Genomic DNA, 23,206 nt, shown 5'->3' with positions numbered 1-23,206 from the left:
TATACTTTCTATGCCAACTGACCCTGCTCAGAAATCTATTAAGAAAAAGGAAAGGGAATGATCTTTTGAAAGGACTATGGGCAGGGCTGTGCCAAAGGCTTTTATGATCTAGATAGCCACTGCCATAGGCTAAGAGCAAGATAGCTGAGAGTCCTAGCACAGATGTTTGTTTACTTTTTAAGATATATAGCAGTGATATATAAGGTCTCAGGCACTTAAAAAGAAGCTTAAACACCCCCTACACACACACACACACACACACACACTGACACGCACACACGAACATACTGTTCATAGGAAAAAAAAAAGAGGAGAGAAGAGAAACATCAGAAATGGGGTACTGGTGCAGCAGGCTCAGAAACACTTTGATATACCCCAGAGTGTTCATAATTAATTTTCATCAAAAATAGTTGTAGAATATAAGAATTACAGTTGTAACTACAATTTTTTTTGATGGAGTTAAATTATTTTGGGAGGTAGGGGGATATAAGTAATTGCAGTAACATAAAAAATAGTCCCACCATTGGTATAATCATACCAGGAGTAGAGGAAGCATTCCATCCCTCAGCAGGTTCAGTCTATGTTCTCTTATGGGATAGGGGAATGTTAGGCCAAGATAGACCTACCAAGTCCCCAGGGGACCTACGTGGGGAGTAGCTGGGCCTCATGGTAGTATGGATCGGCAAATCACAAGAAAAGGTATGGGAACAGAGACTGAAGTGGAGGATGAAGCATATTCCCACTTGGATACTGGCACCTTGGGATAAAGTCCCATCCAACCCACCCTGGTTACGGCTTTGTTGAGACTGGGCAGATTTAAGAATTGCCAGATTGGAGTTGTGTTGCATTGTGCTTTCTTCTCATCCACCATTGGCTGCTTTGAAATGATACAGTCAAATGCATGATAACAGCTTCTCTTCACAGTGCTGTCTCCTCCAGAGATACCAGGGCTCTCCTTTTGTTCCTAAGTAATATCTCATTTCTGTACCAGCCTTCCTTCCTCCCCAGCCTGATCTGTGACGTGGGGAAAGGATAAAATAAGTTTCATTATGTTCCTTCTATAATAAATCCTTACTAGTCTCATTTTTTCTGTTAAACCTACATATTTCTGCTGATTAATATTACAGATTACAAACATAACTTAGACTTAGAAAGGTATCTTTCCAGCATTAGCGCAGCTGGTAAGCACTGGGCCCTGTTAATCGAAATACAAGTATAATTTGATGTCATCAGGTCACCTTTTAAAGCCCCTTGGGTTGAAACCATGGAGTGGAATAAAATAATAGCCCCTGCAGGCCTTTCCTGAATACAATATGCATAAACAACAGGTGTGCTAGTTAATTGTTTTCTCATCATGGTGCATATTTCACACTCCATAACTCCCAAATGAAATACCAAAAGAATGCATAAAATTAAATGATTCAAAGATTTAAAGGGTGTATGCTTTTTATGATAAAGTGAGAGCCAAGAAAGCTCTAAAGGGGGCCTTGGTATATAATGGTTTTTATTAATGGTGGTAAATATGTAATGTTTATTTTTTTTCTGTGACAAGGCTTTAAAATGGACACTTAGACCAAAGATAACAGCTACAAAAATGTGTTGCACCACATATATGCTAATATTCAAACACCCCCAGATCTTAGATCTTACAAGTAGAGGAAAATTAATTCCCTGTAGCACCTCTCGAATGATGGATCCAAACCTTGGTGGAAATATTGTGTACATGGTGATTGTCTTCCCTTTCTCTTTGGCTAATTTCAGACCTTGATCTTTGACCTTTGGGATAAAAACTAAAGCATGATCTCATAGAAATATGTATTTCAGTAATTACACGTACAGCTGCTTAGACTTCCATTAGCAGGCTAGCTCCACTCTCAAAGCATTTCAAGCCAGATGAATCTAACTAAAGTTGTGTTAAGTGATTTAAACACATACACACACATATGCATGTTTTGTAAGATTCTGTGTTACCATCTGCTGGGGAACCAACCCTTTTGCTGGCACCAATCCATATTGGCCTCCTTCACCATCTATGACAAAAAAGGGATATTAGTTAAAGTGACATGAGATTCTAGTCAAGCAACCCAGTTCCTTTTTATTGAATTTTTCTAATGTGCATTCTCTGTTCCTATGTGACCTGCCCTTGATAATGGTGGTTTGATACAAGTAACATTCAGATCCTCATCTGAAGGCTATGACACTATTGACTAAATCTCTGTTGACTTTGCTGAGAAAGTGAAATACTGTATTCAGAGATAAAAATCAGCACATAGATACTTAATGCAACTGAAGAGTCCATTAATGCTTTAACTCTTACATCCTCAGCTATTCTGTATCTCTAGCCAGAACAGGCTCAGTGGCTGAGAAATGGAGAAGGGAGTAAACTTTATCATTTGATCTGTTAGAGATGATGCCAGCCTTCATGATCATGAATTTCATTTTCAAGGGATGGTCATTCCCAAAGTTCATATTAAATGTGGTGACTTGCCTTGAACAGGCTATGTTTCATTAGCTACTCACCTTTGCAGAGATGCAGGAAGGAGTGGCAATTTGTCTGTGTCCTCCATGAGATACAAGGAAGGGCATTTGCAACATTACAAATTAAACTTTAGCTAAATATAGTTCACCTATGAAAAGCAGCTTCCAGATATTAGTAGGTTGAAACAAAGAATGTGATTCAGTTCATTTCCTCTAGTCTGTTTAGTCCTCTTCCCATTTCTGATAAATGAATTTCATTCTTATTTCCTTTTGAAAAAAAAGTGTTGTCCCCCATCCTTTGGTCATGCTCCTGTCAGTGGGAAGGGAATATCATTGGACTTCATCCGCATCATTCAACCTCCAGGCTATAGCACCTTCCCTCATAGTGTCATTTTACTAGAAAGAAGGACTTCCTGAAAAAATCTTTTAATATAGCCATAAAAACTTCCATCTTTCTTTTTAATTTTCTTATTATTAACTTCACCAGAACCTCTTAATGGTGGTGCCTGGGGTATTTGAAATTACTTTTTTTTTCTTGCACAGTAAGTGAGACTTCCTTGACAAAGAAAGAAAAAGACTGGAATAGTAGAGAATACATTGATTTGGGAAACTGTAAGATCTTCAAAACTAATAGTGAGAGATTTTTTCCATCTTATTAGAAAATATCCCCCTTATCAAAATTCCTAAAGAATATAACATGTCTTTCCTAATTCAAATTATTAGAAAATAGAAACTATATCCCTCTTCAATATTAAACACTGAACAGCTTTGTGATCCTGGACAAGTAATTCTACCTTTCAGCCTCAGTTTCCTTATCTGTAATAGAGAAATAATAACACCTACTTCATAGAAATACTCTATCAAATGGGATAGTATGTGTAAAACACTTTGCAAACTTGAAAACACTATGTGAATGTTAGTTATTGTTTTCATTAACCATAACAAACACAGGTTATCACATGAATGAAGAGGCTTTTCTTATGTGAAGTGCTGGACCTTGATGAAGGCAGATGGTATAATGTTTGTGCCATCACCCCCCTCCCTACCACACATATATTGTGTGTGTGTATACAATCTTTCTGTCTCTCTGTCTTTTTCTCTCACTCCATTTCTTTCTCTTTAAATTTTATATATAATTAATGAATATCTTAAACTAGAAAATCTAAAGGGAGAGTACCTTCTCCAAAGTACTTGGTGTTGGACTCTGATCCAACTGCCACCTGCATGTCCCAGAAATGCAGCCCTTTGCTTTATGATCATATATTGATTTGCAATATCTTTTTTGAACCTTGTCTACTCTTTTCTTCCGACAGGCAAAAGGTTAGAATTAGATAATAGTGTTAATTTTCCAGACATCTGCACATGTTTTACTAGCCTTTCAAAAGCTGGAAATAGTTTTTATGTTAGCCTAGCACAGGGCCAAAATACCATTTTGACCTGATCTATGGTAATACTTAAAAATCATAAGAGCAAATTCAACTTGGCAATGGGAGGCAAGGGGGAGGGAGAAGTTAATTTCTTTTGTTGGGGATTAAAATTAATGTGATAATTCTTCACCCTTCCAGGACCTTGAGCTCCTAGATTCTGAAAGGTAAATAGGAATGCCTAAACACCTGATTCTTTTCTATGCATTATGAAAGTAAAAGACCTTTACTCCACAGGCAAAATTAAATAAGTTTTAGATAATTTTCTCATGATTTTAAGGATAGAAAGACAATGTAGAACATTCAGGTCTTTTAAAAAATGGGTTATTGCCTCAATTTTCAGCTCTGTTTTGCCTGTGAAGATTCAAATATAGTGGCTTGTATTCCTTTAATTATAGGGGTTAGCATGTAGAAAATACAATACTATGTAGAAAATAATATGCTCTCTTTGAAGAACTGTGTTATAATTCTTGTTTCTCGTGTGACCTTGATAAAGTCATTTAACTTCTCTGAGGCACTTCTGCATCTATAAAATTAAGAAATTTGGCAATATGACCTTCAAAGTTCCTTTCAGGTCTGATTTTATGAGCCTACATAAGATTATGTTACTGTTGTCCCAATAAGATGAGAGTTATCTTGAATTGTTTCAGTTGTTTTCTTTCCCCAGTAATTGTGGCAGGTTATATTGAGACATCCACACACTTTGGTCCCTCTTGTGATCCATGTTAAGATACTTTAGCAAAATTTGAAGTTCACTCTTAAGATATGGAAGAGATTTGATTTTTTATTTTCTTTATGAAAAAAAAGATAAAGTAAGCTGAAAATCATAGAGATTATGGCTTTAGAATGAGAAAGGACCTAGATATTTTCTTATCCAACCCCCTTCTTTTACAAATGAGAAAACCAGAGCCCAGAGAAATGTTATATGAAAAGCCCAAGATCTCACGGTACCAAGTATCAGAGGTAGAACTCAAACCTAGGTCCTCTGACTCTACAATAAAGTGTTGTTTTGTTTTGTTTTGTTTCTTCTACTGTACCACGCTGTCCTTTCAAGGAAAGGACTATGGCAAGGGAGCCAAATTATTTTATTTAGCTGGCTAGTAGGAAAACTGAAACTATCATGCTGGCCTCATACCTACCAGAAGCTGAACAAACCAAGGACAATATTTAACCCAGAATCTTCCTTCAAATCTTTTACTGAGTGGTTAGAACATGCAAATTTCTGACAAGATAAAATGAAGAACAGCCTCAGAGAGTAATATGCTCTTATTCTTTATAAGTCACATGTGGTGTTCACTTCAGCAGCACATATACCAAAATTGGAATGATACCGAGTAGATTAGCATGGGGCTTGTGCAAGGATGATGTGCAGATTCATGAAGTGCTCCGTTTTTATTTATTTTTAAAAATAAAAAGCAGAGAGAAAAGCCAAATGTGATCTTTTTCCCACAGAATACAGATTTAGGAATGTTTTTTTGTGAACTTCTATATAAACATAAAGAGTAAAGGTTTGAGAAAATGAGATTTAAAATCAGGAAAGTTTTGATTTCTCTCAATATGCTAGAGGAACCAACTGTGCTTATCCCATTATATGGTGATAAAGCAACCTTTGATAGCCACAGCCTGCGTGATAAAATGATCACAGCAGCAGGGAGAAAGAAGCTAATAAGGGAATTGATCTGCAGATTCCAATTCTGTAGGCGCCAACATTGATCAACATAAATGTCAATAATGAGATCACGCTGAGAGCTGCCTAATTCTTTCAGATGGTTTTGGGTTCTCATGACAGACCAAAGAAGTAAATGTGAAAAGGAACTGGAAATGATCCAGATTATACCACCAAACTGTGGCAGTCTTTTGTATCCCCAATTCACGTGATAGCTGGTTTGGGCCAATAAAGAAAATTCATTGGTCAATCCAGTAAAATTCAAGTTTTTGTATTGTTATACATACACACAAATATGTGTATATGATTTATCTAACATTAAAGATGATGTCTAATTTGGAGGAAACAAAGTAACAAAATAATAACTTGTGTCATCTCAGGAATGTTACTTAACCTCTCCAGGTCTTGGCTTCCTCACCTATAAAATTAGATCAGAGGATATCTAATTTCTCTTCAAGCTCTAAATACTATGCTCCTTTAATTTGTGGTTGCTGTCGTTGTTCACAGTAATACACAAATCTATACTCCAACCTTTAATTAATTACAACTTCACATTTCAGGGGGGAAAATATAGTAGATCTATTTATTTTTAGCCTCCCAAAATCATAGGCATGGCAGATCCTGAAAGATTAATGATATGTCATAGAAATTTGAAGGCCAAAAAGAGAAATTCTGAAATGTTTGGGCCATTCCTCATTTTAAAGGTAAAATCTTAAATTGTCTGAGTTATTGAAGGAAGATAGTGTGAAGTGAGAATCTATTCCCTCTACTGCTCTCTACCCAGCCCTCCCTTCGAGGGCTCAGACTATCTCAGTCTCCAAACTAAAAGTAAGAAAATGCAGAAAAGATTTAGAGGCAAGCCATAAGTATTGACTATGAATATAAGAAAATAGAACCTCTAAGAAAAGGTGAATTAGGCTTATTTAGCCTGGAGATATTAAAGCTCATGGATGACTCATCACTGTTCAAGTATATTTGGAATGACCAGCTAGTCATTGCTTCTGCTGTCTTTTGTAAGAAGAAATGAGTGTAAGCTGCACCAAGATTGTTTTAGGTTAAAATGCAAGGAAATACCCTAATGGAATTGTTAAATGTTAAAATATTGTTAGCCAAATAAGTTAAAGAACTGATCCATGGTGGGGAGGAGGGGGGAGAGATAAAAACACCTACAAAACAAAACTCACCATAAAGAGGATAAAATCATCATAGTATAGTGGGTAGAACATTGGGCTTGGAGTAAGGAAGGTCTGAGTTCAAATTCTGCCTTTGATACTGATCTCATCTGTAAAATAAGAGAGTTAAACTAGAAAACTGCTAAAGTGGCTTCTGATCTAAGGCTTTAATTGTGACTATGACTTACTAATTGTAAGTCACATCCTCTGGTGCTTTAAATAGCTTCCAAAGTCATTTGATAGGTGTCACAGTGAATAGAGCACTGGACCGGGAGTCAGGAAAATTAGTATGGCTGACTAATTGATATTAATTGATAATTATTGGGTGGGATGGGAAGCATATTATAGCATTAGAAAACTGTCATGCCGATGCAATATTCACAGCAACAATGGTGACTATAAAACTGCTGGTGTAGTTCTGAATTGCAAAATATAACAGACAGAAGCAAACATTTATTCAGACATCAGAAAACTGAATTCCAACCCCAGAAAGCCAAATCCATCATAGCAGCAAAGAAGTTAATACACCTTATCAGCACAGGGAGCAACACCATACCTACCTGTCTCCTTGCCTGTGTTCTCTCCTCCTTCCTTTCTAACTGGCCTGACTCCCATCTTCCTCTGGACTCTGCTCCACCTGTTCAGCAAGATCCTCCCACCACAGGCTCCATGTGATTACATTCAGCCTATTAAGGGGCAGGGAAGATCTTCAAATTCCCTTAGGCCTATTAAGGGATAGAGAAGATCTTCAGATTCCCATTACCATTATAAAAATCACATCACAACCCCTATAGACTAGTCGTCCAGGAGAAGCAATAATCACTCCTAGGGACCCAGTTTGCCAGTGGAAGTAGAAGTTGAAAGAGTGGCCTCAGAGCATGAGTCATAACAACAGTACCTAAGAGAGAGTGTTATGAAGTGCATAGAGAACTGCCCTCCAAATCAGGAAAACTTAGGTTAAAGTTCCACCTCTTCAGATTACTGGCTGTGTGACCTTGAGCAAGTCTTAACCTCTCAGTGCTCTAGGCAACTTTATAAGACTACAGGTTGCAGAAAAGGTGCTGTCCTACATCAGTAAAAGAAGATTCTTTATCTGGTAATTCTCTATATCAACAAAATCATATGTTCAGTCCTATTCCTTTTCCTAACAGTCATATAACATTTGCAAAATACATTTTATACAGTATCTCATTTGATTCTGATAGAAGCCCTATAAAATAGGTGATATTATACCCATCTGATAGATAAGGAAATTGACTGAAAAGAATTGAGTGACTTGCAAGGTCATAGAGTTAACAAGTAGCTGAGGCAAGATTTGAACACAGGTTTTCCTGACTCTAAGCACTTTACTCAATATGACACAGCTATCTTTTGATATGACACACCCTTTTAACATCATTCTTTAGACTTTCACATACACTGGCTAATTTACAAAGTAAATTAATCCAGAAATAGATAAGAAGATATAGTAATAAGTAAGTAAATACATTGCAAGGTGGGGAGGGGAGATGGTAGTTGCATTTAAATGCCCATATCCAGGTAAGGTACAGTAAAGGAAACTGTCGTTTCTCATGATACTAAGCCATGAAGGCTGGAAGAGATGGAATTTAAAGAATCATTGCCTTAGACTTTGCACCCCATCACTTTTTTGTTGGCTCAATAACTTCTCTTGAAAAAAAGACACTCCAAAGCTATGTTATTCTGGGTTATAAATAGTAACAGAAGAAGAATCACTAGACAAGGTAGTTTGGGACAGTGATGGGGCACAGGTCTGGTAAAGCTGGTTACTTAAAGACTGTGGCAAAGGGCAAGTTAGGAATCCAGGCTAAAAAAGATAAGGTTAAAAGAGTACAAGCTTAACAGAGGCAAGTGTGTCCAATATGTCAAGAATTTTACTGTACTAACAAGACAATGCAAAAAATCAGTTAAATGAACACAACAGATGTATACAAGGCCAGAGTAAAAGACTCTAAGGAGTTTGTTCTATATTTTCTGAGAAGACAATTCCTTCTAGGATATGAGCAACACTAAGGTCAAAGTGACTGAAGGGAGGATGAGGAAATGGTTGGAATACCTGAAAGAGACTAGCAATAAATCAAGCAGTCCAGGGATTCAGAATCTGGAGTCAAGGATCCATGGGTAGAGTTTAGGGAATCTATGACCATGGTGGGGCTGAGAAATTACATCCTCCAAATAATTAGTGTCCTTTGCGATCTTAGGTATTTTATGCATTTAAAAACATTATTCAAAAAGGCGGTCCATCAGACTGCTAAAGAAGTCCATGATGCACAAAAACGTTAAGAATCCCTTATTCTCATTCAGCCACTTCCTTTTTATACATAAGGAAAATGAGAGTCAATGGTTAGAGTAACTAGTCCAAAGTCAAATAGGAAAGAGCTAGGATTTGAATCTTAATTCACAAGACAAAGAAGCTGGAAGGGACTGCAAGAGACCCTTCAGTCCAATCTTCTCCTTTTACAGATGAAAAATGGAGGCCAAGAGAGGTCAAGTGACTAGCTGACAAGATAGTATGTACCTGAGGACAGATATGAACTCAGTTTTTTGTACCAATACTCCATGCTGACTCAAATTGAGTACAATTTCCACTAACTACACACTGCCTCCAGTTAGTTAGGTGACACCCTGGATCTCGCAGCACTAGACATTTGCTATGTGTCTTTTGAATGTAGCTTTGAATCTGGCTGCTGTGATTGTGATTTCCAAATCCAAGTCTGTTCCAAATCATTTGAAGTTGCCTTTCCAGATCTCAATGAGCAGTCTGTTTTGCTTTCTATTCTCATTTGGCATCTGTTTACCTTCAGCTCCCTGTTAAACTGTGGGGAATCCCACTACCATGCCTTTTCTAGTTTTCATACTTTTCCAGCCTAACAGTTCTTTGTTACAAAGGAGGCCCATTTCAGTGCTGATACACAAGTTGCTGTCAAGTGTTTCATTTAAGGAGTTAGACTAGGTGTCTGTTGTAGGAGGGAGGGTTGCTGTGATAGAAATGGAATATAAAGATCCCCCTGTATTGGCTTGGTTTTCAAATTGATTGTGTTAAAACCCAGAGCTTGTTAATCCCACCTGTGAGATGGACTTGTTGACTTGAAAAGAGAGACACGAACTGGGAGGAGCTGGTGATGTAGATTTGGAGAGACAAGAGAGAGGCAGAGGAACTTTTTTGGAAGCAGCACCCTCGTGGAGGCAGAGAGAGACTGAGAGGATTGCTGAGGGCTACTTTGAATTGCCCTGGACTTTTGAGACCTGCCCCCAGAGCTGCCAAGGACTGAGGAGACATGGCAGTTTTGCTGGTACTTTGTCTGTTTTGATGTTGTTTTGCCAGATTTGTCCACTGGTGAAAGACAGTCCTGTTGAAGAAGTCCTGGAACCTGGCTGTTGGCTAAGAGCTCCTGAGACTGTCCTGCAGACAGAGAGTGAATACTGTCCACTCGTAAAGGACAGTGCTGTTGTTGCAGGGTTCTGGGAACCTTTCTGTTGGTTCAGAGCTACTGAGACTGTCCTGCAGACAGAGAGTGAATACTGTCCACTGGTGGAGGACAGTGCTGTTGTTGCAGGGGTCTGGGAACCTTTCTGTTGGTTCAGAAGCCCTGTAGAAGGATTTTCTTGTTGTATGTTTACAGAAATCCTGGGAGAGGGTTTTGCTAATGTTTTCAGGGGTTCTAGGACTGTTCTGCAGACAGAGGATGAATTAGTGAAGAGACTGGCAATGTATCTTGTGGCCTTGCTAATCCTTATCTCCCCAGGAACTAAGATTGCTGAGAACTTGTGTCAAGATGAAGAAAAGACCTCCATTTGGGTATTAAGTGCTGTGCTTAAACTTGATGTAACTCTGGGGTAGATTCAGTTGTGATCCAGGGGTGGGGAACTTTTGACCTTTTTGTGTTCTATGGTTGAACAAGTGAATGTACTTTACTTATGTTTGGAAACTAATATCCATTTGAGAAGAGGGGCTTTGTGGTGGACTAAATGAAGGTATAGCCTAGGGTTGGAGTAGTATTTAGAACAGGGACTTTGTAATTGAATGAATGGAAGGTCCTGGGGTGGGGTAGTACTTGGAGATTATTTAATCACACTTAGTAAATGCTGTATTTTGAATGATGTCATGTTTTGATCTTCTCAGTTCTTGGTTTGTCACTAAATAAAATGGAGAGCACCTATGCTGGTATTTTGAACCTTGGGAAGATGCCTTTCCTTGACATTACATTACAGTTGCTTAATGGATAGAGTGCCAGACTTAAAGAATCAGTCCCTGAGTCCAAATTCTATTTCTGATGCTTACTCACTATGTGACCACAAGTAAGTTAATTAACTTCCCCGAGATGCAGTTTCTTTGTCTGTAAAATGGGATTTATACTATCTGATATTATGTCAAGAGTTGTGAGACTAAACAAAGGAATGTATACAAAACACTATATAAATGTCAGCTATCATTATGTATAGTGATAAATCCTATAACCATACACAGTTTAATTTAACTAGGCTATCCTTTTTTGATGAATTGTCTAATAAAGCATGGTTTAACTGGAAAATTGAGAGGTATGTGTGTTTGGGGGCTGGGATAGAGGGAAAAATTAGTGTTTATAATAACAGCTGCCATTTATATTGCCCTTTACCAAGGGCAAACTCTTGTGAGATACATAACCTTAAAGCACTAATATCATCCTTTTACATATTATGAAATTGAGGTTCAGAAAAGTTAAGCTACTTGTCCATCATTCTACAACTAGGAAATGGCAGGCTCAAGGTTCAAACTTAGGTCTTACTACTCTAAAACTATTGGGCATTTTTTAAAATTTCTAACAAATCAAAGTTCCTTTGATGACTGAAGATCAAACACCTCAGAGCCATCAGTCACATAACTGAAAGGAATTTGGTGTCATGGATAGAGTTCTGGACTTAGAGCTTTAAGTATCACCTGTGATACACTTCATCTATGGGACCCTTGCAAGTCATTTAACCTTTTTGTCAATCAATAAACAAGGATTAAGCACCTACTACATGCCGGGCACTATACTGAGTGCTAGTAACATAAAAAAGATAAAATACATATATGTATATATAAATATATACATGCATGCATACACATATATGTATATGTATAAATATATGCATGCATACACATATCTATGAACATAAACAAATATACACATATAGGAAATGTGTGATATACATGTATAAATACCCATATATGTATTCTACATCTATATGTACACAAATGGATATGAAAAGATATTGGGTTGAATATTAGTTGCCCTTAATATTGGTTTACCCTTATAGGGTAAAAATACCCTATAACATGTTTCATTATTGAATGCAACCCAGTTATGAAGTCATTTGGTGGAATTCATCTCTCTCCTAAAAGTGAACTCTAGAAATATTAATTGAAAATCACTATCAGTTGCTTTCTAGTTAATGAAAGTATTCCTGTAGCAAGCTGAGTCCATCACATTCTTTGGAGAGTGCAGGTTTGGTCTAGAGTTTGACATCAGGTTGGACTAGGTGACCTTTTCAGCCCTGTACTGTCCTCTAATTCTGTGATTCAGCAGTCTTCTTTTAAATATGTAAGACACCTTTTTGCATTCCTTCTGAATGTTTAAGCACCAGAGTTAGAGGGCATCTTATTTCATTAGTTTTGGATCAATAAAAAAATGTTTATAAAAAAAAATCACCATCCCTCTTAAAGAAAGTGAAAATAAAAGTGGAGATTAAATGTAATAAATGTTTTGAAGAACAAGGAATGGTTTGCATAGGGAAGTTTCAAAGAAATATTTACAGTCATCAGTTGGAACAATTCCAGTCACCCAATGGAACGATTTATTGACTTTATAACTAGCTGATTATTAGCAGGTAATCAAAGCAGAAACTTCATTTGGCAATAATAATAACCTCCTGGGAATTTAAATGTCTTTGCCTGTCTTCAAACAAGTCTATATATAGTTCATTTTCCTTCTAATGCTTATGTTTCCTATCATGATTATTTATAGTATCCATAACCAATTTCTCTGAAAAATGAGAACGCAGTTTGAGCATTCTCTGAGATTGAACATGCCACGTATGACATAGAAATGAAAGCAAAGCTCCAAGAAAGATTACTTTGCATCTTTGAAGAAAAGTTTCCATTAAAGCAGTTTATGAAAATTAATAAGTCTGTGGGGATTTGGGAAGAGTGAATAATTTTAGGATTATGGCAACAGGCAACTGTCTCAGAAGAAAACAGAGAGATTATGCTATTTTGTATTTATGCACCAAATAGCTACTTAATACTTCACAATTTCCACCCTCGGAGATTACAGATTTTTCTTCTCTTCCTTTTCAAAGCCTAGATCTCTGATTCCCGATGTTTGCCTAGTTTTATTAGAACAAAGGGTTGCAAGCCAATAGAATGGGAAGCAGATACTGAGACCATTGTTTTATGTCCTGTGGTGGATTTGCCTTGTTAACTGGATTTTCTGTTGTGTTATAGCTCCCTAATCTTTGCTACAAACATTCGTAATATTACATCCCTGCACCTTTGTTTTCTTGTTGCAGTTGAGTCCCAGTAAACTTGTCTGAAAGATTGGCTGGTAACACCCACAAGCAGCTAGTATCATCTCTGTCTCAAATTTCCATTTTTTATCAACTTCTCCCTATCCTAGGGATTTTCAGTCTTTCTTGTGTCATATCGTTTCTTTGGACATTTGAAGTTTATGGACCTGTTCTCAAAATAATGTTTTTAAATTCATAAAATAACATACATAGTATTACAAAGGAAATCCATTTTTTTGAAATGCAGTTGTGTATGTATGTATAAATATGTGTGTATGTGTGCATATGAGTATATATGTGTATATATATGTATATACATTTCAGAGACCCCTATTTAGAAACCTCCGACCTAAGAAGACAGAAGCAAAAAAAAAAAAAATGAATGAACAATAGGGTGAGAAGAAGAATTAAAGAATATTTTTTGCAGACTGATAGAAAAATAAAAATAAATCTACTCAACTTGATGAATCCTATGTAATAGCTGGAAACTGCCATTTACCAGGAAATGATTTAGCTTAGTGAAATGTTAATCCTTTAATATCTGTTTTACATACACCCTCCCCACTGTTAATATGGAATGATATTGTAAGCTGGTAATTTTGTGTCTTATATTTCAAATAGCTATTAGAAATGAGCATAAACAACAATCTCCAACTACTTGTTTATGCTACCATGAAGTTCCTTACCATGGGGTAAAGCAACAGCAGATTGGGGAGGGGGGTGGATTACTTTGGGGATAAAGCTACAGGAGAATGAGGATGCAAATCTGTGTTAATGAAGCCTAAGAGGCAAATTCATTTTACCACAGCTTCAAGTTAGATTGTGAGGAACTGTAAGGTAATAAATCTAGAAGGTTGATAATGTTCAGCAACTTTGGACTAAATATCATGGGAGGTGAAACTGCAGGCAGTCACTACATATTCAAAGCAGAAATTACTTTTTGTGTAAAAGACCTCCACAAGTTTTATGAAGTGAATGGAAATTACTTGGCCAACTCAGATCAAGATGTTAAAGAGTAACAAACAATAGGTTATATGCCATGATAGTAATATTTATATAAAGATTTGCATCACTTCTATATGTGTATATATGTTTGTATACGTGTGTTTAATTGTGATCTGTGAGATCTATTCCAGCTCTAACAATCTAGGATTCTAACCGTGATTCTCTAGGGACCAATGATTTCATGAGGGTAGTGAACTTTTTCTGCTACCAAAGATCACAATCTATCTGCCATTTAGCAGATAAGTTACTTTCTTCATCCATAAAATAAGGGGGATTGGAGTAGATGGCCCCTGAGATCTCTTCCACCTTTTATAGAAGGCAAGAACTATTAACATTTTTTGTTTTCAAAAACTGTATTTGAATATAATTGGATGCCTTTGTAATCCTATGTATTTTATTTGATACATTTAAAAACATTATTCTGAGAAGGGGTCCATAGGCTTTATCACAATGCCATTGGAATCTATGACACACACACACAAAAATGTTAAGAAACCTTGATCTAGAAAATTGCCTCAGAAAAATATGGGTTAAAGGACTTGCCCATGAACACATCGCTCTTGTCAGTGGTAGAATCTGAAGTCAGCTTTTCCTGACTCCCAGACTAGCATTTAATCTACTAGGATCAGATAATTTGCTTATAATAATTCCTTTAAGGATTTTTTTAAGTGTCTTTTTTTTTGCCTTTTGGAGGGCAGTTGGGGTTAAGTAACTTGCCCAAGGTTACATGGCTAGTTTTTTTGTTAAGTTTCTTTTTAAAGTGTCTTTTTTAATTATGAAAATTCTGAATAACTTGATGGCTTTACAAAACACAGACAAGGTATTTCCCAACTTTGTAAATATCACCTTTTAATATAAGAAGGTAGTGGTTTTAGTGTCTCCTTGTTGTGTTTATCTTCACAAAATTATACTTTTTATCATAGAGGCAACATGATTTAGTGAGAAGAGTGCTGGACTTGAAGAGAGCTATGCTGGTAAATGTTTTAGAACTGGTTTTGGGGTTGGGAAAAGGAATGCATTTGTTATATACTTTTAAGTGCATTATTAACAATTTTTCTATCACTTTCTTAAGTCTAGACAGTCAATAAAACAGTAAATCAAGGTATGATTTGTGGTATTTGCTGATAAATGCCCACACTGAAAATGCACCATCCATCTCCTTCAGCTGACTCCAGCATACCTCTGACTTGTAATTGGACATGCCTCAAATACTGACTGTGTAAACCTGGACAAGGCATCTAATGTCTCCCAGTCTGTTTCCTTATCTGTCAAATGGATATGATAATATCACCAATCTTTTAAAGAATTGCTGTGAGAATCAAACAAGTATGCAAAGTGTTTTGCAAACCTTAGTATGCTATATAAATATAAACTATTTTAATCAACATTGATGAGCTGTGGTCCCATTTAAAAGCATACAATCTATGTCTTTTGGACTGCTAAGTATGAGTATGAAAATGGTTATAAGGAATGGTATCATCTCCTTAAAGATGTAGGGTTTAAACCCTAGGTGTAGGGGTTTAAAGGTACATTATGCTGAGCCCTGCTCCTAAACATTAGGAAAAGGTGCTCAGATAGCAGCCCCTCCCCCAAAAAATTTCCTATATATTTCTGTAATATACAAAAGGAACAAAAAATTATTTTAGAGGTCATCTAGTCCAAATCCCTCATTTTCTAGGTGAAGATAACTGAGGCTCAGAGAGGTTCTGACTTGATCATGGTTATACAGGTAGAAAGCAGAAGGAGTTGGAGTTTAGCTCCTTCTGACCCCTACGCCAAGGCTCTTTCCATTGAATGATACTGTGCCCTTCCCTAGTCTGGCTTCCATCTCAGGACAAATATCACTGTTCACGAAGATTAACATAATGATTTTCCTTTGGCAAACTGTGAAATTCAACAACTACACTCAGCAAACACTTATAAAAGCCACTGTTGGCACAGTTTGTCTTGCAAGAACCCTTTCTTCATTTTCTATGCCCTTTTCTCAATCCCTAATCTTCAGGCTCCTATGACCATCCTATTCTCTTGTGATTCTATCGCTGCTGAAGAAAGAACATGACTAAGCAAGGGAGTTTGTCGATGTATTACCTGTGTTTGGGGTGTGTAGACTATTAATTTCATCTCTTAATTGTGAAATGAAAGGTTTCATTCTCTGTTGAAGTGACAGAAAAACTCCAGGCATGTACACAGAGAAGGGGGCAGCTGGGTAGTGCAGTAGGTAGGGTTCTGTACCTGAAATCAGGGAGACTTATCTTCCTGAGTTCAAATCTGGCCTGACACTAACTAGCTGTGTGACCCTGGGCAAGTCGGTTTATCCTTTTTGCCTCAGTTTTCTCATCTATAAAATAAACTATAGGGACAGCTAGGTGGCATAGTGAGTAGTAGGCCCTGGAGTCAGGAGGACCTGAGTTCAAATCCCACCTCAAACACTTAACAAAAAAACTAGCCTTGTGACCTTGAGCAAGTTACTTAACCCCAATTGCCCTCCGAAAAGCAATAAAATAAAATAAAATGAGCCGGAGAAGGAAATGTTAAACCATTTCAGTATCTTTGCCAAGAAAACCCCAAATGGAGTCCCAAAAAATCGGACACAACTGAATAAAAGGCAGTCAGAGACCAGGGCAGGCTATGAAGGACTTTAGATTCCATTTCTGAGAACAATTAGAAAATTCATTAGTTGTACTTTTCCTTCTTATTTTATTTTTTTTTAATTTACGTCAAAAAAAATTGTAAGTACCTACTCTCTGCAGGAAATTCCTACTAGAAGTTGGGAAGTAGAGAAAATGTAGATAAAGGGTTTCTAACTGCATGCAACTTTGAGCCTAGTAAGAAGATTTGATATTTGTACAAATGAGTACCTGAGAGAGAGGAAGACAAAATGTGTGATGCTGCAACAGGGCTTTCTATTTACAAATCATTTCACATACTCAATGGAGCCTCCCAACTATCCAGGGGCTAGAATTAGCCTCAGAAGCAGCTGGCTCTCTCGAATATGAGGTATGTGACTTTTGTCAAGTCACTTACCCTGTGGAGATCCCATGGAACCCTATAAGTTATAGAGCAAAGGCCAATCTGCATTGGTAGAGGTAGTTTACTTATTGGAAAGTCCCTATGCCAATAGAATCACAGCTTTGCTGTGATTCCAAAACCTTCAGAACAATCCAGTGAGGTATCATGGGCATAGTCATCACCATTGTATAAATGAGAAAACTGAGACTCAACCATAGTAAGTGATTTGCCCGGCTTTCATGAGAGGCAGAATTTGAACATAGGTCTTCCTGACCCCAAGTCCAGCACTCCACCCAAGAACTAGGCTGCCTTTCAAGATTAAGAAGGTTTTGCTCCATAGTGAGAAAATGCAAGACATCTCAGACATGCTTGTGAAATAGAAATATATCCACTGATTGTTTGCATTCAGGGCACCAGGCTTTTTCTTGAACAATTTTATTTGGGAAGACAGTGTCAAAGAAAGCACAATTCATGGATTTGCTAAATTATTCTTTTCTACTGCAGACATTAGAGTTGCACTTTGTAGCTGTAATAAATGTGCATGCACACACACACTCACACACACACACAAACTACTTTTGCCAGTTTGAGTCAAGATTAGAGGTTTAATCCAGTTTATTTGGAGAAAGCTTTTGTTTAGTATTTGTTAGTGTTGCTTTAGCTTTTACCTGTTTCCTTGATGCTTTAAAATTATGACTGGCTATTAGTTTTTATAGACATAGAGTTCTCAGTGGGAGGGAAGGCATTCATTCACTGTACAAATCTCCTGGGAAACACTTCGTTAAACGATGAGAGCCATACGTACCTATGTAGGACCAGAGTTTTCCCAGGGCACGGAGCAGTTAATTGGTGTGTGGGACTAAAATATGTACTGTCTAGCCATTATGCTTCTTCCATGTTAAGTTATCAGCCCTTGACCCACAAAAAAGGGATTAAAAAAGGGAAGCTTAAGCCAAGCTTCATAGCAGGCACTAGGCAGTGAAGCTGTCACTCACAAAGCCACCACGCACTAGCTTGTGCTTGGGCAGGGATGACTTAAAATATAGCAATTTGCACCCTCTGACCAGTCAGCACATCTGGAAAAGCCTGAGATCTGACTCAAGCTGATGAAGCATTTGGCTTTAATCGTACCCATTTTTCAAGCTATGACTAATGTGATGAGGGACAGAGTAGGGACATGCACATTCACCTACTTTTAAACCATTATTTGTGCAAAGAGGTACTCAGCATCATTCCATCTGCCTTAAATTTAAGTATCTGGGGAAAGACGAGGTGAGAGATAGTATACCTGTGTAGTATATGAGAAGATAGAGAGCCCAGAAATTTCAACTAAATTGAAATTATATTTATTAAGCCTGAATTATGTGCAGAGGCACACTGTGTGCTAGGCACCAGAGAGAAAAGATGAGTTTAGGTAAGGGATTTACCATCTGATAAGGGCTAGGACACACAGAAAAGTATGGCAAAATAAACAAAACACAGTGAGTAAAATAGATGAAAAGTTACAGGCATCTCAGGTGGAAAAGGTCACCCTCGCACAGTCACTTATTAGTCATTAGTCAGTGAAGTAATTTAACCTTTCTAAATAGATAAAACATTGAATAAATTCTTGACATATGCCAGACACTGTGCTAAATTCTGGAGGTAACTCTAATAATAAACAAGACCCTCCCTACCTTCAAGGTGCTTACGTTTTAATGGAAGAAGACAATATACAAATGGGCTCTAGGAATCAGAAGGGGGCAAGGAGGAAAAAGGTACTTCATCAGGGGCATGACTGGAAGACTGTAATAAGTTTCATAGTTCTTGGTTCCAAGCTAGATAAGACAAAAAAAAAAAACCTAACCTCTCTGAGTTTCAATTTCCATATTTAGAAAATGGTTATAATAATACTTCCCCCCATCTATATCATAAGGTATTTGTGAGGATCAAAAGACGTGGTATATGTACAGTGATTTTGTAAACCATACATCCGATATGCTTATAATACATCATTACCTATCTCTCCCCCTACCCTCATAAGGGGTGATGAAGAAGAAGCTAGGAAAGCTAGAAAAAGGTTTCTTTTCAATGAAAACTCCTTGAGGCATTTGATAAATGTTTATTGAGTCAAACTGAATTGTGTTCCTTTTGTGCTCACTGTGCCAATTACCTCAGCAATTAGTTGATAAGAAAGAAAGGGAGGAGGTGGTGGAGGAGGAGAATGCAATTCTGGGAGCATTTGGAGCTGATGTAATTCTTCAGGTCAGGATTACTTGGTGCCTGCCACCTATCTACCACATCTTAGCTCCTAATGGGAAAAGGAGGGAAGAATGTGTGTGCACTGGGAGTGGGGTGTTACCTAGTGAATGGATGAATGAATGCAAGAGAAATAATTTCTTCATTTTTTACTATATAACAGACACTGTGGGAGATGCTGGGGATACAAAACCCAAAATGAGGTGGTCATTGCTCTCAGGAAGCTTACATCCTAATAGGGAAGAAAATACAGGTGATGAACAGAGAAAGGAGTTTGGGTCTGAAAAATCATGTGGTTGTGAGTGAAGCCATTGGGAAGTTGGTTGTGTTTTATTCATGGTAAGAACAGAAAAGAACTATGAAACTTATAACAGTCTTCCAGTCAGCCTCCTGATAAAGTACCTTTTCCCCTCCTTACCCCTTTCTGATTCCTAGCATCCCTTTGTGTGTTGTCTTCTTCCATTAGAATGTAAGCACCTTGAAGACAGGGAATGTCTTATTTATTTGTATCTCCAGAATATAACACATGTCTGGCATATGTTAAGAATGTATTCAATTGGGACAGCTAGATGGAGTCAGGAGGACTTGAGTTCAAATCCAACCTCAGACACTTGACACACTTACTAGCCATGTGAGTTTGGGCAAGTCACTTAACCCCAATTGCCCTCCAAAAAGCAAAAAAAAAAAAAAAAGAATGTATTCAATGCTTTATCTGTCTAGAAAGCAAGCTTGTTTGGGTGGTAAAATGTCCAACTAGGGCAGATTTTCTGATAGCTGGCTAGGATATGCTAGATAGAATGAATTAGGTGGATTTGTGATTACTCACCTGTCAGTTGGACAGCTTGGTCCCCAAAATAAAAAAAAAAAACTGAGCGGTTTTATTCAAGGATTTGATCTCTGCTCTAGTCTTAGGTCTTTAGGTAAAAGGAATGTGAATTCCGAAGTTTTTCTATTTGTTTAAAAAAAAATTCTATTCATAGTTAAGAGATGTGTACTATGGGGTGGCTAGGTGGTGTAGTGAATAGAGTATTGGCCCTGGAGTCAGGAGGACCTGAGTTCAAATCCAACCTCAGACACTTAACCCTTACTAGCCATGTGACTAAAAGGGAGGCCTTTTCTTCATCTTGACAAGAAGCAAGTTCTCAGCAATCTTTGTTCCTGGGGAGACAAAGCTTAGCAAGGCCACAGGATACATTGCCAGTCTCTTCATTAATTCATTCTCTGTCTGCAGAACAGTCCTAGGACCCCTGAAAACATTAGCAAAACCCTCTTCCAGGATTTCTGTAAACATACAACAAGAAAATACTTCTTCAGGGCTTCTGAACCAACAGCAAGGTTCCAAGACCTCTGCAACAACAGGACTGTCTTTCACCAATGGACAGATCTGGCAAGACAACATCAAAACAGACAAACAAAGTACCAGCATAACAGCCATGTCTCCTCAGTCCTTGGCAGCTCTGGGTGGCAGCTCTCAAAAGTCCTGGGCAATTCAAAGTAGCCCTCAGCAATCCTCTCAGTCGCTCTCTCTGCCTGCAAAGGTGCTGCTTCCAAAAAGTTCTTCTGCCTCTCTCTTTTCTTGTGTCTCTCTAAATTTACGTCACCAGCTCCTCCCAGTTCAGCCCTCTCTTTTCATGTCAACAAGTCCATCCCACAAGTGGGATTAACAAGCTCTGGGTATTAACACAATCAAACCAAAAACCAAGCCAATACAAGGGAATCTTTAAATGCCATTACTATTATACTTCCCCCCTCCAAAAGAGAGAGAGAGAGAGAGAGAGAGAGAGAGAGAGATGAGAACTAGGTGACAGAGGCTCTCTGACTAGTTTCAAACTCAAGTAAATATTGAAACAGAGTCTTTGTGGGATGAATTTACATTGTAGTTTTGTGGCACTTCCTCAGACATCATGGATCTTTACCAGGTGGCTAACAGATAGCTTTTCAAAGCTCTGTCTGAAACTTTAGGCTTGAAATCATGGTCTCAGGTTGAACACAGCCCATGAGGAAAGTGTTTCATTCTTGAAACTTCATTCATTCACTTATGTATGTATGTGATCATTTATTTATTTATTTACTGGTGATGGTGTTTCTAAATCTAAAATTTTGTGATTTTGTTATTTCCCTTCTCCCCTCAATCTATCGCCTACTCTGCTGTCATGTATGTGTCATCTTAGTCTGGTAATTTCCTCTCTTTGGCCCTCAGTTTCTTTTTTGTATAAAATGAAGGGGTTAAAAGAGAAAGTCTCCAGCATGCATTCCAATTCTAAAGTCTTATTTCTTCATAGTTTACAAAACAATGCTGCAGAGCAGGGATCCTCACAACCTTTAGGAGTCAACATTTAAACTCAAACAGGGGGAAAATAAACCCTGGTTGTGGTTGTTACATGTGCTTTGATCTGCATTCTTGGAGAGGACAAGCCATCAGTACATGGGACTCTCTTTGTAATCTCAGCACCAAGCACAGTGCCTGGAACATAGTAGGCATTTAATAAATGTTTATTAAAGTCTTGACTTAGGACACATATTTCAGAACAGGTACTGCAGTTTAGTTCCAATTAGATTAGTTTAAAACTGAATTCCCTGAAGTAGTCACATATATTTACATATATATTATTTGAAGGTTTTATTAGGTAAAATTTGGCAATTGTTTCAGTCCCCTGAAAATCTGCAGTGTGAATTTGGGTTTTTTTGTTTGTTTGTTTGGTTGGTTTCTTTTTTTTGCTTTTTTTTTTTGGAGGGGGGAGGTAGGACAATTGGGGTTAAGTGACTTGCCCAAGGTCACACAGTTAGTATTTGTTAAGTATCTAAGGCTGGACCTGAATTCAGGTCCTCCTGACTCCTGGGCCAGTCCTCTACTCAAACAAGAAGTTGTGTGTATGTTTCTGTTTTTTTTAAAGCAATCAGGGTTATGTGACTTGCCGAGAGTTATGCAGCTAATAAGCATCTGAGGCCACATTTGAACTCAGCTCCTCTTGACTTTAGGTCCAGTGTTCTATCTACTAAACCATCTAGCTGCTTCATCCATTAACTTTTGATGTAATCAGTCCCATATTTGGACAGCTCTGAACATTAGGAAGTTCTTCCTGACTTTGAGTCAAATTTAACTCTTCAAATTCCAACCATTTTTTTCCTTTGTTCTGTATCATGGAGTCAAATAGACCAAGTCTATTCTCTCCTCCACATGGTAGTCCTTCAAATATTCAGAGTGCTTTCATAAATTTCTTCTAGTTTGCTGAAGGAATCTTTATAGGAAATGGATTCAAGGTCTTTGACTTTCAGTTCTCAATCTATGACTGATTTGCCTCATCTGCAACAGTCTTCAATTTAACAATGTCCTTTTTAAACCATGGATCTCAGAACTGAACACAGTTCCAAAGAAGAAGAGATTCATGAGGGTTGCAGTAGTCAGACACACTGTTCCATGGATGTGAAACTTGAGTAGATCCTTGAAAAATGGCTAGAATTTTGAAAAACAGCAGGGAATAAGGGAAGGTGAGGAATATCCGAAAGCCTGTTTTGAACTGAGGTCCTCCTGAGGCTCTACTCACTGTGCCACCTAGCTGCCCCTGCAATGTGAATTTGAATAATGTGACCACCACTATTGCAGTAATCATGACTTAGCTATAGTGTGTGTGGGGTGACTTGCTCAGGAAGGGCCTCCTATTGTTGCC

The 23,206-nt window shown here is 37.7% G+C and overlaps 1 protein-coding gene and 1 non-coding gene across 9 annotated transcripts in view; both read left to right on the top strand.

Annotated features, from left to right (window-relative positions):
• NCKAP5 (NCK associated protein 5) overlaps nucleotides 1–23,206 on the top strand; it is a 1,185,533-nt gene that overhangs the window by 1,002,577 nt on the left and 159,750 nt on the right. The gene's annotated exons all lie outside the window — the stretch shown is intronic.
• LOC138146154 (U6 spliceosomal RNA) lies at nucleotides 5,192–5,298 on the top strand. Its single transcript, XR_011164406.1, has one exon. It is a non-coding gene; the product is annotated as a U6 spliceosomal RNA (small nuclear RNA).

This window comes from Petaurus breviceps, unplaced genomic scaffold (assembly GCF_028583685.1).
Source record: "Petaurus breviceps papuanus isolate PSGF00001 unplaced genomic scaffold, PetGlider_PUasm1.0 90752, whole genome shotgun sequence".
NCBI classification, from domain to species: Eukaryota; Metazoa; Chordata; class Mammalia; order Diprotodontia; family Petauridae; genus Petaurus; species Petaurus breviceps.
This window is presented reverse-complemented; position numbering and strand designations above follow the sequence as displayed.